The sequence below is a fragment of the Megalobrama amblycephala genome, linkage group LG12, assembly GCF_018812025.1.
Source record: "Megalobrama amblycephala isolate DHTTF-2021 linkage group LG12, ASM1881202v1, whole genome shotgun sequence".
Taxonomy (NCBI): Eukaryota; Metazoa; Chordata; class Actinopteri; order Cypriniformes; family Xenocyprididae; genus Megalobrama; species Megalobrama amblycephala.
The window spans coordinates 708,038-722,264 of record NC_063055.1 but is presented as its reverse complement, the minus strand read 5'-3'; the positions used below and the strand labels follow the sequence as shown (position 1 = coordinate 722,264).

At 39.3% G+C, this 14,227-nt stretch overlaps 1 protein-coding gene across 4 annotated transcripts in view; it reads right to left on the bottom strand.

Moving 5' to 3' along the window:
• sema6a (sema domain, transmembrane domain (TM), and cytoplasmic domain, (semaphorin) 6A) overlaps positions 1–12,278 on the bottom strand; it is an 81,240-nt gene extending 68,962 nt beyond the window's left edge. The window contains exon 1 of one of the 4 annotated variants that reach the window (XM_048208731.1): positions 11,092–12,278. The gene's annotated coding sequence lies outside the window, so the exon portion shown is untranslated. The remainder of the gene's footprint in view (positions 1–11,091) is intronic. The other 3 variants (XM_048208733.1, XM_048208732.1, XM_048208734.1) reach the window with 3 other exon arrangements.
• Between the last annotated feature and the right edge of the window lie 1,949 nt (positions 12,279–14,227).

Sequence of the window (14,227 nt, the reverse complement as noted above, 5' to 3'; positions counted from 1 at the left end):
GGTGTGCCGCGGCTCATATGTAGGTCAGATTTGGCGTATATCTGGAGACTGTTGCTGCAACCCTTAAATTAGCCGAGCGACGCGGCCTGCTACAACACAAGATGGACGACCGGCTGTTTGCTGACGAGGCCGTTTCTCTTATCAAGCTGAAATGCAGGAGGTTTCTGAAAGCTGAGTGAAAATGACAGCTTATTTAGGAATTACATCTAACAGGCAAACGTCTTTCCGTGTGCTATAAAAACTGCGGCATCACGAGGAATAAACAGCTGCAGCTTTGACGAAGAACAGAGATGATTATGAGGCAAAAACAGAAGCACAGAGAGACGTTTGTGATGAAAGGGCTCATGGGAGGCATATGTGTAACAGATCTGCCCCGGTTCAGAGGAAGGAAACGCTGCCGGCCGCTCCTTTGAGAGGTGATAAGTGTTTCTGTGTCGTTTCTGACGGACGGGCTCGAGCCGAACACTGGGAGTCTTGTGGTCGCACGTATATGAGCCACATGGCTGCAATTTGTTGGTACATGTGGAATGAATGCGAACACAGCGGCGTTATTGTGAGATTCAATCACAGCCGCCGTGTGTTTACATGCTCTGCCGACGGCAGGAAAAGCTTCATCACAAAGCCAACAAGAATAACAAAACATACGCAAACAAATCTGTGAGATTATGTGAACTGAGACGCGGGCCGCTAATCCACGATAAAATCCTTTCAGATGAATATCTGCCTGAGGAACATGAAACGTTCAGCCGGAATCTGTTTGCATCTCTTAATTGCGCATGAATTCTATTCAACAGGGAACATTCTCAGAACGTTCTTCCAGTAACGTTAGGAGTTATCTGGTCTTTGAACATTCAAAGCACATTCAGATATAATGTGTTCATAACTTCCACAGAACATTTATTTTCGTTCGCTGGGATTCGCTCGTCGACGATGTTTTAATGTAGCGGCATTCTCCGAAGCTCCACCTGCTCGTCAGAGATGATCTCATGAACTTCAAAGACTCTTCAGAGCGTTTCATCTGTCTGTAGTTCAGAAGCTCAGGTCAGAGAGACGCCGTAAATCACAGCAGAACGACAAACGTCTCCATTCAGGAGAATATCTCATGATTAAAGCGTCTGCATGCCTAAAAATACCCACTAGAAGAACAGCGAGGTGCGGATCTGCGGGATATGAAGAAATGATCCTTCTGTCATCATCACTGAGCATGTTTACATACACTGATAACTATTGAATTAACCAGTGTTGCCAACTGCTTTCAATTGAAAGTAGCTAAATCTGATCGCTAAATGTCACTAGATGACGTCATAATGGAGATTTCACTGATTTATAGGGTCAATGACGTGACGGGTCATTTTTTTGTCCAAAGGCCTTAATTATTGTAAAAAAGCAAAGATTTGACATCTAAAGTGTGTAAGGCAGTACAACTAGATATTTTGCTTCATATAAAGGTATTTTAAAGATTTTGAAGTGTCGAAAGGTCATTTGGTTTAACCGTCCAACCGTTTATTTGTGATTAAAATATCTTAAAATGTAATAAATGTATATATATTTTTTATTTTTTTATAACATCATATATCAACATAGTGCAAAATGGTATTAAAATTATGTGTAGAAGTCGTTGCTTTGTTATGAGAAAGAATGCCTGACATTGATGTCATTCGGAGTAACCAATATAAAGGGACCATTTTGGATCAAGTCATGCAGTCAGTATCATGTGACAGGATGTGACATCATTCAGACACCTGCAAAGGACCACATGGTCGTGAAACAAAGTAACTAACTCTCTCTCTCAACTATTTGATAAATTCATGTTTTCACTTGATCATACGCATGTCCCGAAACATCAAGTCATTCGGTGCAACCGCTATAAAACATGGAAAATGATGTAATATTTTAAAAACTTGTACTAAATATAAAATGTTTGATTGTCCTTTTGCTAGATATCAGCTGTTAGCATTGTTTGAAAATATTGTCATTCGGTAAAACCGAAAATTTGGTTAAACCGAATGACTTTTTTGGTGACAAATTTTGTCCATCTTGTAAAAAATGACAAAAGCAGTGTTCATTTATTATAAAAACCAAATAATCTCATTGTTAACACTTAATAAAACTTCAAAATTAGTTATATCTTCATTATGTTTATTTACACTTTTAAAAACCTTATTTGCCAATGACCCAAAAATGAGTGAGATCAGAATCTAGATGAGGTTTGTCCAGGAAGTTGCTAGATTTGTCGCTAGGCTTTTTAAAAAAATGTCTCAGCTGCGTCCCAATTCGCATACTATGCGTCCTAAATAGTATTCGAAAAAAGAATTAGTATGTCCCAAATCGTAGTATGTTGAAATGAGTATTCCAAAGATACCCGGATGGTGTACTTTTTCCGGTTAAGCCGGGGACACACCTAACGATTAGCTGAAACATTCTAAGACTGAACTGAACACACATACCGATTGTTTCCTTCAACTGGAGCCGATTTTAATCGTTGACAGTCGGAGAAGAACACAAACGTTTACGATTGAGACCGCTGCTAAGCAACACACTGTGCGCGGGATCTTGAAAATGGATGTAAACAAACAGCTGGCGCTCTTCTGCAGCTATATTTGTGCGGAAAATAACAAAAAAAAGAGGAAAACGCGCACTTTGTTTTCAACAGAGAGAATTTGAGGTGAGTAAACTTTGGTAAATTAATCTATTTTTAGAGCTTGCACTCCGGTGGTGTCGCCGTTGTTAAGCAACGATAAGCTGCGATCCTCAATGAAGCTTGTTCGACTTGAAACGGCACTGTACAGACCAATAAATTACCACAGAAGTAAATGATACTACCACAATGCGACCTCAAAGGGCACTTTCACTTTCGCGATCAAAGGGGCAGGGCTCTTTATATTCTCTCTGTATATATTGTATCATTAACTGTTAATTTTGTATCCGTATCTTTCCAGATAAATAATATATATACAAAACATGATAAAAAAAAGTCTAACGTTAGTCATTATCTTTATCACTTGTTGCCCCCCTATTGGCTGGTGCCCCAGGACACTAGCCCAATCCCGTCTATGGATAATCCGGTCCTGTACCTGATACGTTCAAAGCTTCCGCAATAGCAGCCCAGCTTCTTTCCTTATCACTTCTATTATGGTACGTTATTCCTTCGAAGATATGTTGTATTCGTACTCTTGCCAGAGTTCAACCAGTTTTTCTTCCATACCGGTTGTCCAATGTGTATTTATGTTGCAAACGTTTTTTGACGCCATTTCGCCGCTTGTTTACAATCGCCTGACACAGTCTCCAAGGAAACAGAGACGTCATCGGTCGCAAATATTATGCTGCCTTCACGTGCTCTCAGCGCTATTGTAAAAATGACTTTCCTTTCGAAACTTGAATGCGATTTGCTCGTAATCACTACTTCAGAAATGGGAATTATCAAATTTGAGAAGAATCTTTGCGAGGAGGACTGGCAATGACTGTTTCTAAAAATTCTAAGACTAGAATCGTTAGACGCAGCACACTGCACGATTTTAAGCACCAACTGTAAACACCGACTGAACGCAACTGGCTCTGACTCGGCGCGATTGGACATGATCAGTCGTAAGTATCAAATTACATTCATAATCGGCCTTACAATCGTTAGGTGTGTCCCCGGCTTTAGAATTCGAAGTGCAGATCCGTGCACACTTCTAACGGCTAATATTGCCCATAACACATTGCGCTGTGGACGAGGATTCGATTAGAACTACAAATACGAATAAAAAGTGTTTAAAAACTACAAACATGACGGACGTGCGAGGTACGACGGTTAAGATAAAGGGGCTTGAATGATTAATAAGCAGTGTCTAACCTGACAAAAAGATATTTATTAAATGTTATCCACATTATATTTCATCTGCAACAGCATTGTGAACTTTTATAACGATGTGTTTGGTCATTAACTTTTAAATGCATCATTATGCAAAGATGAGGAGAGTTCTCTGCATGAAAGACCCATGACTGGCAGATCAACGTGCGACTACATTTCTCTCCGAAACGGTAGGAAAATAAATTTAATTCAATGTGGAGGATTTTAACTGTGACAAGATGATTGACAGGGTAGTTTAAACAATTACAGGTTGAGTAACTAAGCAACAGAACGTCCGTTAAAGACGCATCTTATGACGAGGTAGTATGTCCCCAAAACTTGCATACTCTTCTACTACACACTCAAAAGTATGTACTTTTTCTTTACAAAAACAGTACATACTTTTAGGACGTAGTATAAGTAGGCGAATTGGGACGCAGCATCAAAAAGGGGCAAGGGAGTCGCTAACTCTAGTGATAAAATCGTTCAATCAGCAACACTGGAATTAAACTGTTGACCCGCTTTACATGCAAACCAATAACCCGGCAACGCTAGTAATAAACAATACTTTGTGAGATAGTATTCTGACTGAACCGCTTTGTTTGCAAGAGATCAGAAGAACACGTTTTTATCATTTCTTGGGTCTATAAAGAGTCGGAGTTTGTGATATATTTCCTGCCGCAGACACCGTGTCTTAACCAGACGCGACACGTGATGATTCTAGTTTAGTAACGGTTTCTATTTTTCTGCGACGTCGCGGCTGGAACAACAACATAAAGTATGGCAATGATAATCTCAGGTAATGTTTATGTGCTTTATTTAATGTTAAATGCGTTTGAATATCATTTTGTGTGTCTTTTATAGTCGCACCGAAAGCAACAACAGACAATTCACCTCAGATCTTCAAAATAAATAAAAGGAAACAAGAACGTTCAAACGATCAACTCATTGTGAACAGACAAGTGTATTCGATGACAAAGATTGTTTCAGTAACTCAGTATGTATTTTTAATAATGTTAAAATGGTGTAATATTCATGAATTTGATCATGTAGCCATTTCTATGGCAGGCCAAAAGGTTCAAAAACACGTGAATTGTAACACGTCAAACAATATGTGTTAAATTAAATATGTGTACAACACACAAACAATACAAGTATTTTACGTATTGTTGACGTTAAAATTCATTTGTTTTTTTTTAACCTTTTGGCCTTCAGTACATTTTGTTGTGAGTGCCGTTGGAGCTTGATGAAAGAGCCCGCCCACACGCTCTTCTGATTGGCTGTGATTTTTGATTGACTCATAGTCTGAACACATGAACACATGTATCAGCTTTAATCGGGTTAATGCATGTCAACGCTCATTTACTCGTCCTCATGTCATTCCAAACACGTATGACTGAAGATATTTCGAGAAATCTGTTTTTGATTTCCAATGCTGTTCGTTCCCAACATTCTTCAAGAAGACAATAAGGTTTCATTTGTTAACATTAGTTAACTATATTAGTTAACTCGAACTAACAATACTTCTACAGCATTTCTTAATCTCAACATTTACTAATACATTATTAATGACAAAAGATATTAGTTAAAACATTTTGATTAACTAACACTAATAAATGCTGTAAAAATATATTACTCATTGTTAGTTCATGTTAGTTAATGAATTAACTAACCCAAACAAGATCTTATTGTAAAGTGTTACCGCAGGTTTGAACAACATGACAGATCATGTTTGCTTGAACGATCCCTTTAAGACAAGAATAGAGCGATTTTCTGTATTGATTTTTCACAGGTGTTTTAGCTTACTCGTCTTTTGAATGACGCATTGTGTTTTAGGTTTAAATCTGTAAACCTGACAGATAATGTCCTGGCAGAACCTTTTCTGTTTTTCCACAGATTTCTCTCACACACAACGGGACGAGCTCTAATCATTCTGTGTCTGTACATCATTGTCCAGCGCTGAAGGCCGCCGTGGCTCCTTTAAGCGGCTCTGCGGGTCTGTAACGTCCCATGGCCCCTCACACACACACACACACACACACCAACAGTGTTTCAGCCTGAAACTATGGCAACGGAATAAGAAAGCAGTCGCCATGATTAATAGATGAGAGAGGCAGTGCCAAACGCCGGGCCTGGGGACGAGACACATGCACCGTCCCTCTCTCTCTCTCTCACCGCCGCATGTGGAAACACACACACGACACCACAAACTCTCCAGAACCTGTGAGAGAACACACTCACACACACAAGCTTACAACAGAAAACACAAATGAGTCTCAGCATCATTCTGTGATCATATTCACCTCGTCACAGCGTTTACAGTCAGTTTATCGTCATTGCAACACTTATTGATCTGCTTTCCGGCTCAAAACTCTTTCTTATGAATCCCACGACTGAAGGAACACAGACTTCAGTTCGCTAATATATGAGCACAATGATGATCAAAAACACTAAACACATCCAGCCTGACTGACTTCAGCTCAAACTTCACCTTAAACTACTGCTCTTCGAATTGATTTTTATTACCCTATATTGTATTTTGTAAAGTGTATCTTTTTTAACACCACACCAGTTTTTTTTTTTTTCATATTCATAGTGAAAAACATAATTGAGTTATTAAAACTTAGAATAGAACTAAAGATATTTAACCCCCATTTATTTGTATTCAATAAATAAAACACTGCTAACAGGCGTTTACTCCAATCACAATTTCTCCATAAATCACAACTACAATCAGAATGAAGCCATTAAAAACAAACAAACATGCAGAATGCATACACTCTAAAACATCTTGGGTTATTTTTTCTACCCAAGTCCTGGGTTGAGCCTTTTGGGTCATTTTTGGGGGTTATTTTTTCAGTGTTTGGGTAGTTTTTGTGTTACCCAGATCCTGGGTCAGACGTAACAACCCAGTGTTTGGGTAGTTTTTGTGTTACCCAGATCCTGGGTCAGACGTAACAACCCAGCGTTTGGGTAGTTTTCGTGTTACCCAGATCCTGGGTCAGACGTAACAACCCAGCATTTGGGTAGTTTTTGTGTTACCCAGATCCCGGGTCAGACGTAACAACCCAGTGTTTGGGTAGTTTTTGTGTTACCCAGATCCCGGGTCAGACGTAACAACCCAGCGTTTGGGTAGTTTTCGTGTTACCCAGATCCTGGGTCAGACGTAAAAACCCAGCGTTTGGGTAGTTTTTGTGTTACCCAGATCCCGGGTCAGACGTAACAACCCAGTGTTTGGGTAGTTTTCGTGTTACCCAGATCCCGGGTCAGATGTAACAACCCTGTGTTTGGGTAGTTTTCGTGTTACCCAGATCCTGGGTCAGACGTAACAACCCAGTGTTTGGGTAGTTTTCGCGTTGAAATGCAGGCGGCAGTCTGAAGTTATCAGTTCCCCCGCCGAACATGAGTCATCTCGGGCACGAGATCCAGCGGCGTTACGGTGGAAACACGACAACAGAGACTGGTCGAATACACTTGAATTACTTCTAAATGTTTAATTTTTACTTCTAATATTTGTTAAACAAGCTTAAATGTAGGCAATATGTATTAAAAACGATATAAAATATGCTATACTATAAAATATGATCGAAAATAAAGGAATTATCATGCAAACCAGTTTAGAGGATTTAAGTTAATCTGTAAACATTGATTCATGAAGTAAAAAAATAAATAAAATTAAGCTAGTATTATTGTAAAAATGAATCAACCCATTATGCTGGGTTAAATAAACAAATTAGCTGGGTAAAATGAACCCAACATGTGTTCTGTCCCTTGGATAAATAAGGTCTCATATTTTATATATATTTTTACAACATATATTAAACTTTGTTAGTTAATACAAACATTAGTTTCATGTTAGTTCACAGTGCATTAATGCATTAACTAAACATGTATTAGCAACTGTTGACATTAACTAAGATAAATAAATGCAGTAGAAGTATCGATCATTCTTAGTTTATTATAGCTAATGTTAACAAATGAAACCTTATTGTAAAGTTACCAAATATTTGAGTGTTTTAAAGCTCAGCAATCAAAACTGTTCAAAACCGAACAGTTAAAAAGAACGAAGAGTTTTCCTGCTTCAAACACATATGCTCTATAATCCACTTAAATGTTCCAATTACGCAGTAATGTGGCCGCCCAGAGTCGCTCATGCATTACACATGATCATAGATGAGACGGATCGACAGCGTTTCTGAGCCTGTGATTTACACTGTGCTGCTTTAACATAATTGAGTGCAATTCATCAATAATTCAGGCTGAGCGGATCCTCCTGGCCTTGACTAGGAGAATGTAAATACACTGGTGTGACGAACAGCCATCAGTCGCGCTCAATGCCGTTCTCATCCGATGCCCCTCATTACAATCTGCTTTTGTGCCACTAAATTCAGCGCTTTATCAGCCGGACGACTGACGGCGCTTCCTGCTGTTTACCTTCAGAGTTAAATTCTCTCTTTTTAATGCACCATGAACAGAATAAACACTGCTAGATAACCTTTTCCTGATTGCTAACCGTACGACATTTTCACTGAAAATGAATCAGTATCACAGAAGTGCTCAAACTAGAGACATGATTCGTGTGTTGCTGTTCTTCAGACACTAGACTCTAAAAAATGCTGGGTTAAAAACAACCCAAGTTTGGTTGAAAATGGACAATCCCGATGATTGGCATGTTTTAACCCAGCGATTGGGTTGTTTTAACCCAGCAATTATGTTGTTATAACCCAGCAATTATGTTGTTTTAACCCAGCGATTGGGTTGTTTTAACCCAGCAATTATGTTGTTATAACCCAGCGATTGGGTTGTTTTAACCCAGCGAATGGGTTGTTTTAACCCAGCGATTGGATTGTTTTAACCCAGCGAATGGGTTGTTTTAACCCAGCGAATGGGTTGTTTTAACCCAGCGATAATGTTGTTATAACCCAGCGATTGGGTTGTTATAACCCAGCGATTGGGTTGTTTTAACCCAGCGATTGGATTGTTTTAACCCAGCGAATGGGTTGTTATAACCCAGCGAATGGGTTGTTATAACCCAGCGATTGGATTGTTTTAACCCAGCGAATGGGTTGTTTTAACCCAGCGATTGGGTTGTTTTAACCCAGCGAATGGGTTGTTTTAACCCAGCGATTATGTTGTTATAACCCAGCGATTGGGTTGTTTTAACCCAGCGATTGGATTGTTTTAACCCAGCGATTGGATTGTTTTAACCCAGCGATTGGGTTGTTTTAACCCAGCGATTATGTTGTTATAACCCAGCAATTGGGTTGTTTTAACCCAGCAATTGGGTTGTTTTAACCCAGCGATTGGATTGTTTTAACCCAGCGATTGGATTGTTTTAACCCAGCGATTATGTTGTTATAACCCAGCAATTGGATTGTTTTAACCCAGCGAATGGGTTGTTTTAACCCAGCGAATGGGTTGTTTTAACCCAGCGATTGGGTTGTTTTAACCCAGCGATTATGTTGTTATAACCCAGCAATTGGGTTGTTTTAACCCAGCGATTGGATTGTTTTAACCCAGCGATTGGATTGTTTTAACCCAGCGATTGGGTTGTTTTAACCCAGCGATTATGTTGTTATAACCCAGCAATTGGATTGTTTTAACCCAGCGAATGGGTTGTTTTAACCCAGCGATTATGTTGTTATAACCCAGCAATTGGGTTGTTTTAACCCAGCGATTGGATTGTTTTAACCCAGCGATTGGATTGTTTTAACCCAGCGATTGGGTTGTTTTAACCCAGCGACTGAATTGTTATAACCCAGCGATTGGGTTGCTTTGTATTAACCCAGCAGTTGAGTTAAATGTTTGCCTAACCTACTGGGTAGTTTTGTTTAAAAATGACTGTATTGCTTGCTTCAAATTAACCCAAAGTATGTTGGCAATGAACATTTATTAATGTTTAATGAATAATAATTAAACAATAAACATTTATTAATTGCTTTTTATTAATAAATGTTCACCTTTTGATTATTATTGTTGCCTCTAGTAATATTGTGTCTGATTTTTAATTTCCAACGTATTTTGGGTTCATTTTAAGTCAGCCATCAAGTCATTTTTAAACAATATTTGGGATAAATAAAACTACCCAGCAAACATTTAACCCAACCACTGGGTTAAAACAACTCAGTCTCTGGGTTTGTCCATTTTCAACCCAACTTGTATTATTTTTAACCCAGCATTTTTAGAGTGTAGGTCATATATAAACTGAAGTGGAGACCGAATCAGCTTCACAGCCGACGTGTTTCAAATAAAACACCTGAAATCCACCTCAAGACGAAGCCACGTGAATCTAAAGCCCTGATAGTTGTGGAATCTTGGCTCGGTCGGTCAGGACGCGTGGCCGTCTGCCATATCACAGGGAGAAGAACACAAAACCGACAGCAGACAATGAGATTAACAAACACTATTTTATTCTGAGCCACAAATCAAACCGCTCACTGCTGAGAACGAGCGAAAGACTAAACGCTGACCACAGATGCCGTTTATTGTTAAAGCCAGCTGAAGAAGTCTGTCGGATCGCGTTCATTCAGGGATAAAGTCATAGAAACGGGCCGAGCGCTGACACGGACACACCCTGCACGACCTCAGGGGTCACAGGAGCGACGACCTCGCCTCAGGGTTCGGTGTCCGATACCTGTTACACACGTACAAATAAAGCATCTATATTGGCTTCTGTAGGTTCCATGAGGAAAGAAACTTCCACAGAAACACTAAAATGATCTTCACACTAAGAAAATTAGGAACTGATAAGGTTCTTTGGGGAACCCAAAAAAAAATTTGGAACCTTTATTATGTGTCAGTGCTAAAATTATTTTAATAACACAGAAAAACTTAAAGCAAATGACTACATCACATCATCTTCAGCAGACTACAACAACATATTCATATTTTCATACCTCCGTCCATTCATAACTACAGCCCCGCGCTGCGCTTCACACATTTATTACATTGCAATAGTCAAAAAATCTCATAATTAATAAATTTGCAGTAGAACACGGTGATGTTTTTGTCCGTCACACCCTCATATTCCCTGACTTTATTTACGCACCGCTAATCAATGAGTTTCTAGCGATGCATTATTGTAGAAGTTTAGCGGAGTGACGTCATAAAACCACCGCGCATTCGATCAAAGTAACGCGCGAGAGAAAGAAACAATATCGTTCTAAACATCATCATCATCATCATCACCACAAACACAGCGCGCGCGATCATATGGAAGAGCAGCTCGCGCTCAACTTGAATCTCTCTATTATACGTACCGCGTTTGACACCTTCTTCACATCGATAGATCCATCAGAAATCCCGATCACATCCGATCACTGATCGATCAATCCGCAGAAATATGAGAGAAACAACGAAAGGAACAATGCGCGGATCATGCAGCTTCACACACACACGAGCGGCTGCTCATCCTATTAGAGATGAAGCTTTACTGAGCTGAGCTCACAGCAGCTGTCACACACACACACACACACACACACACACTCAGGGAGGAGCCTCGGTCCTCTGCGAGCTTTTGTTTCATCGGAGCTGCTGTCAGACGCTCATCTGCGCGAAATTCACCAGCACTATCACACACGAACAGAGTGTGTGTGTGTGTGTGTGTTTACTTCACGATTAATACAACACAAGCACGTGGAGCTTCATCATCATCACAGACTGACAGAAACTGACACTTAATTTTATTTTATTTTTTCCTTCTCTGTTTTTCCCTTTAATTATATTGATGGAATATTCATATCTTATATGGGCATCTGCCGTAACCTTTAAAGTTAAATGGATAATTATTGTTTTTCGTGGAATATTATTCTAAATGATTAATCGGTGCACATCATTATTCATGTTCTTCGTAATCTTTAATCAGATTAATCTCTTGCAGCGACATCTCTTCTCTGATAATGAGGGCGGGGCAATCTGTCACTCACATGAGATCCACCAATAGCAATTCACTACCATTCAGCTGTCCAGTCAAATCAAGCCCCACGCTACATTTGTTCTTGTTTGCAAAGCCGTTTCATTTGGATTTATGTCATAGTAGGCGAGAAAAGATGCCTTCACTGCGAAAACCCCCTTTTAGAACTTTTTAAAATTATTTTATTTATATTGATGGATCCGAAATGGTCAATATTCATATTCATGCACTTTTATTAATATTTATTTTTAATCATTTATGGCTTATGACTTTTGCTTTCATATATTGATGTACTCATACTTTATAGATTAATTCTTATCATATTTTCAAGTATTCACTGGTGATTGTACTCTTATGGTTATTTTATATTTAAGAGTATGATTTCTATGTTCAATTGTTCTTCAAGTGTTCTAGTGTGACAGGTCACGCTGACACGTTTGTGGTTAGACATTGGACGACTGCCAAATACGGCAGAAGTGGTGTTTTTTTTCAGAATTATTGCTCATTTGAATCTGATCAAAATATGTCTGTTATTTTTCCTGATGACATTTAAAAGGGTAAGATTTGCAAAATTCCCTATAGGGGATAAAAACAACTATTTTTGACACTGGACCAGTAGATGATGTAATGGGTGAAATTAACCTTTTCTTTTAGAACAAAAACATCAATTTGAGTGGGATGTAAATTTCCCTATATGCTCATGGTATAAAGCTGACCGAGTCATTGATAATTCAGCTTTTTCCCTCCTTTGCTCTCCTTGTCTTCTGCTTCTCTCTCTCTTCTGCAAATGTATAATGTTTTATTTTATTTTTTTGATCTTCATCTATTAGATACAATACTCTGGATTATAATACTCTAAATTTTACAATACTCTAAATTTTACTATTAACTATTGACTAATACTTTATGATGGTTATTTTACCTTTTAGTGTTATTAAGTATTTTCATTATCGATTAAAGTTTGCGTGTGAGGCTAAATTTAATTGTAATGAATAAATAATTTTTCATCAACTTTATCTACTGCCTGGATCTCATTTTCTCAAGTTTTTGCATCAATATATTATTGTAACGTTGTATGTTTGTGCTTGCATTTGGATTCTCTTCCTCATCCCTGCTCACATATTACAATTATACACTAAAAACAACAACCCAAGGGACAGAACACATGTGGGGTTAATTTTACTCAGTAAATTGGGTTGATTTAACCCAATATAATGGGTTGATTAATTTTTACTATAATACTAGCTTTTTTTTTTACTTCATACATGAATTAATGTTTACAGATTAACTTACATCCTCTAAACCTTTTTAAATACTCCACACAACCACTGGTTTGCATGATAATTCCTTTATTTTCAACCATATTTTATATAACTTTTAATACATATTGCCTACATTTAAGCTTGTTTAACAAATGTTAGAAGTAAAAATTAAACAGGAGCTGGGTGACACAAAAACGACCCAAACGCTGGGTTGTTACGTCTGTCCCAGGATCTGGGTAACACAAAAACGACCCAAACGCTGGGTTGTTACGTCTGTCCCAGGATCTGGGTAACACAAAAACGACCCAAACGCTGGGTTGTTACGTCTGTCCCAGGATCTGGGTAACACAAAAACGACCCAAACGCTGGGTTGTTACGTCTGACCCAGGATCTGTGTAACACAAAAACGACCCAAACGCTGGGTTGTTACGTCTGACCCAGGATCTGTGTAACACAAAAACGACCCAAACGCTGGGTTGTTACGTCTGACCCAGGATCTGGGTAACACAAAAACGACCCAAACGCTGGGTTGTTACGTCTGTCCCAGGATCTGGGTAACACAAAAACGACCCAAACGCTGGGTTGTTACGTCTGTCCCAGGATCTGGGTAACACAAAAACGACCCAAACGCTGGGTTGTTACGTCTGTCCCAGGATCTGGGTAACACAAAAACGACCCAAACGCTGGGTTGTTACGTCTGACCCAGGATCTGGGTAACACAAAAACGACCCAAACGCTGGGTTGTTACGTCTGACCCAGGATCTGGGTAACACAAAAACGACCCAAACGCTGGGTTGTTACGTCTGACCCAGGATCTGTGTAACACAAAAACGACCCAAACGCTGGGTTGTTACGTCTGACCCAGGATCTGTGTAACACAAAAACGACCCAAACGCTGGGTTGTTACGTCTGACCCAGGATCTGGTAACACAAAAACGACCCAAACGCTGGGTTGTTACGTCTGACCCAGGATCTGGGTAACACAAAAACGACCCAAACGCTGGGTTGTTACGTCTGACCCAGGATCTGGGTAACACAAAAACGACCCAAACGCTGGGTTGTTACGTCTGACCCAGGATCTGGGTAACACAAAAACGACCCAAACGCTGGGTTGTTACGTCTGACCCAGGATCTGTGTAACACAAAAACGACCCAAACGCTGGGTTGTTACGTCTGACCCAGGATCTGTGTAACACAAAAACGACCCAGACGCTGCACAAA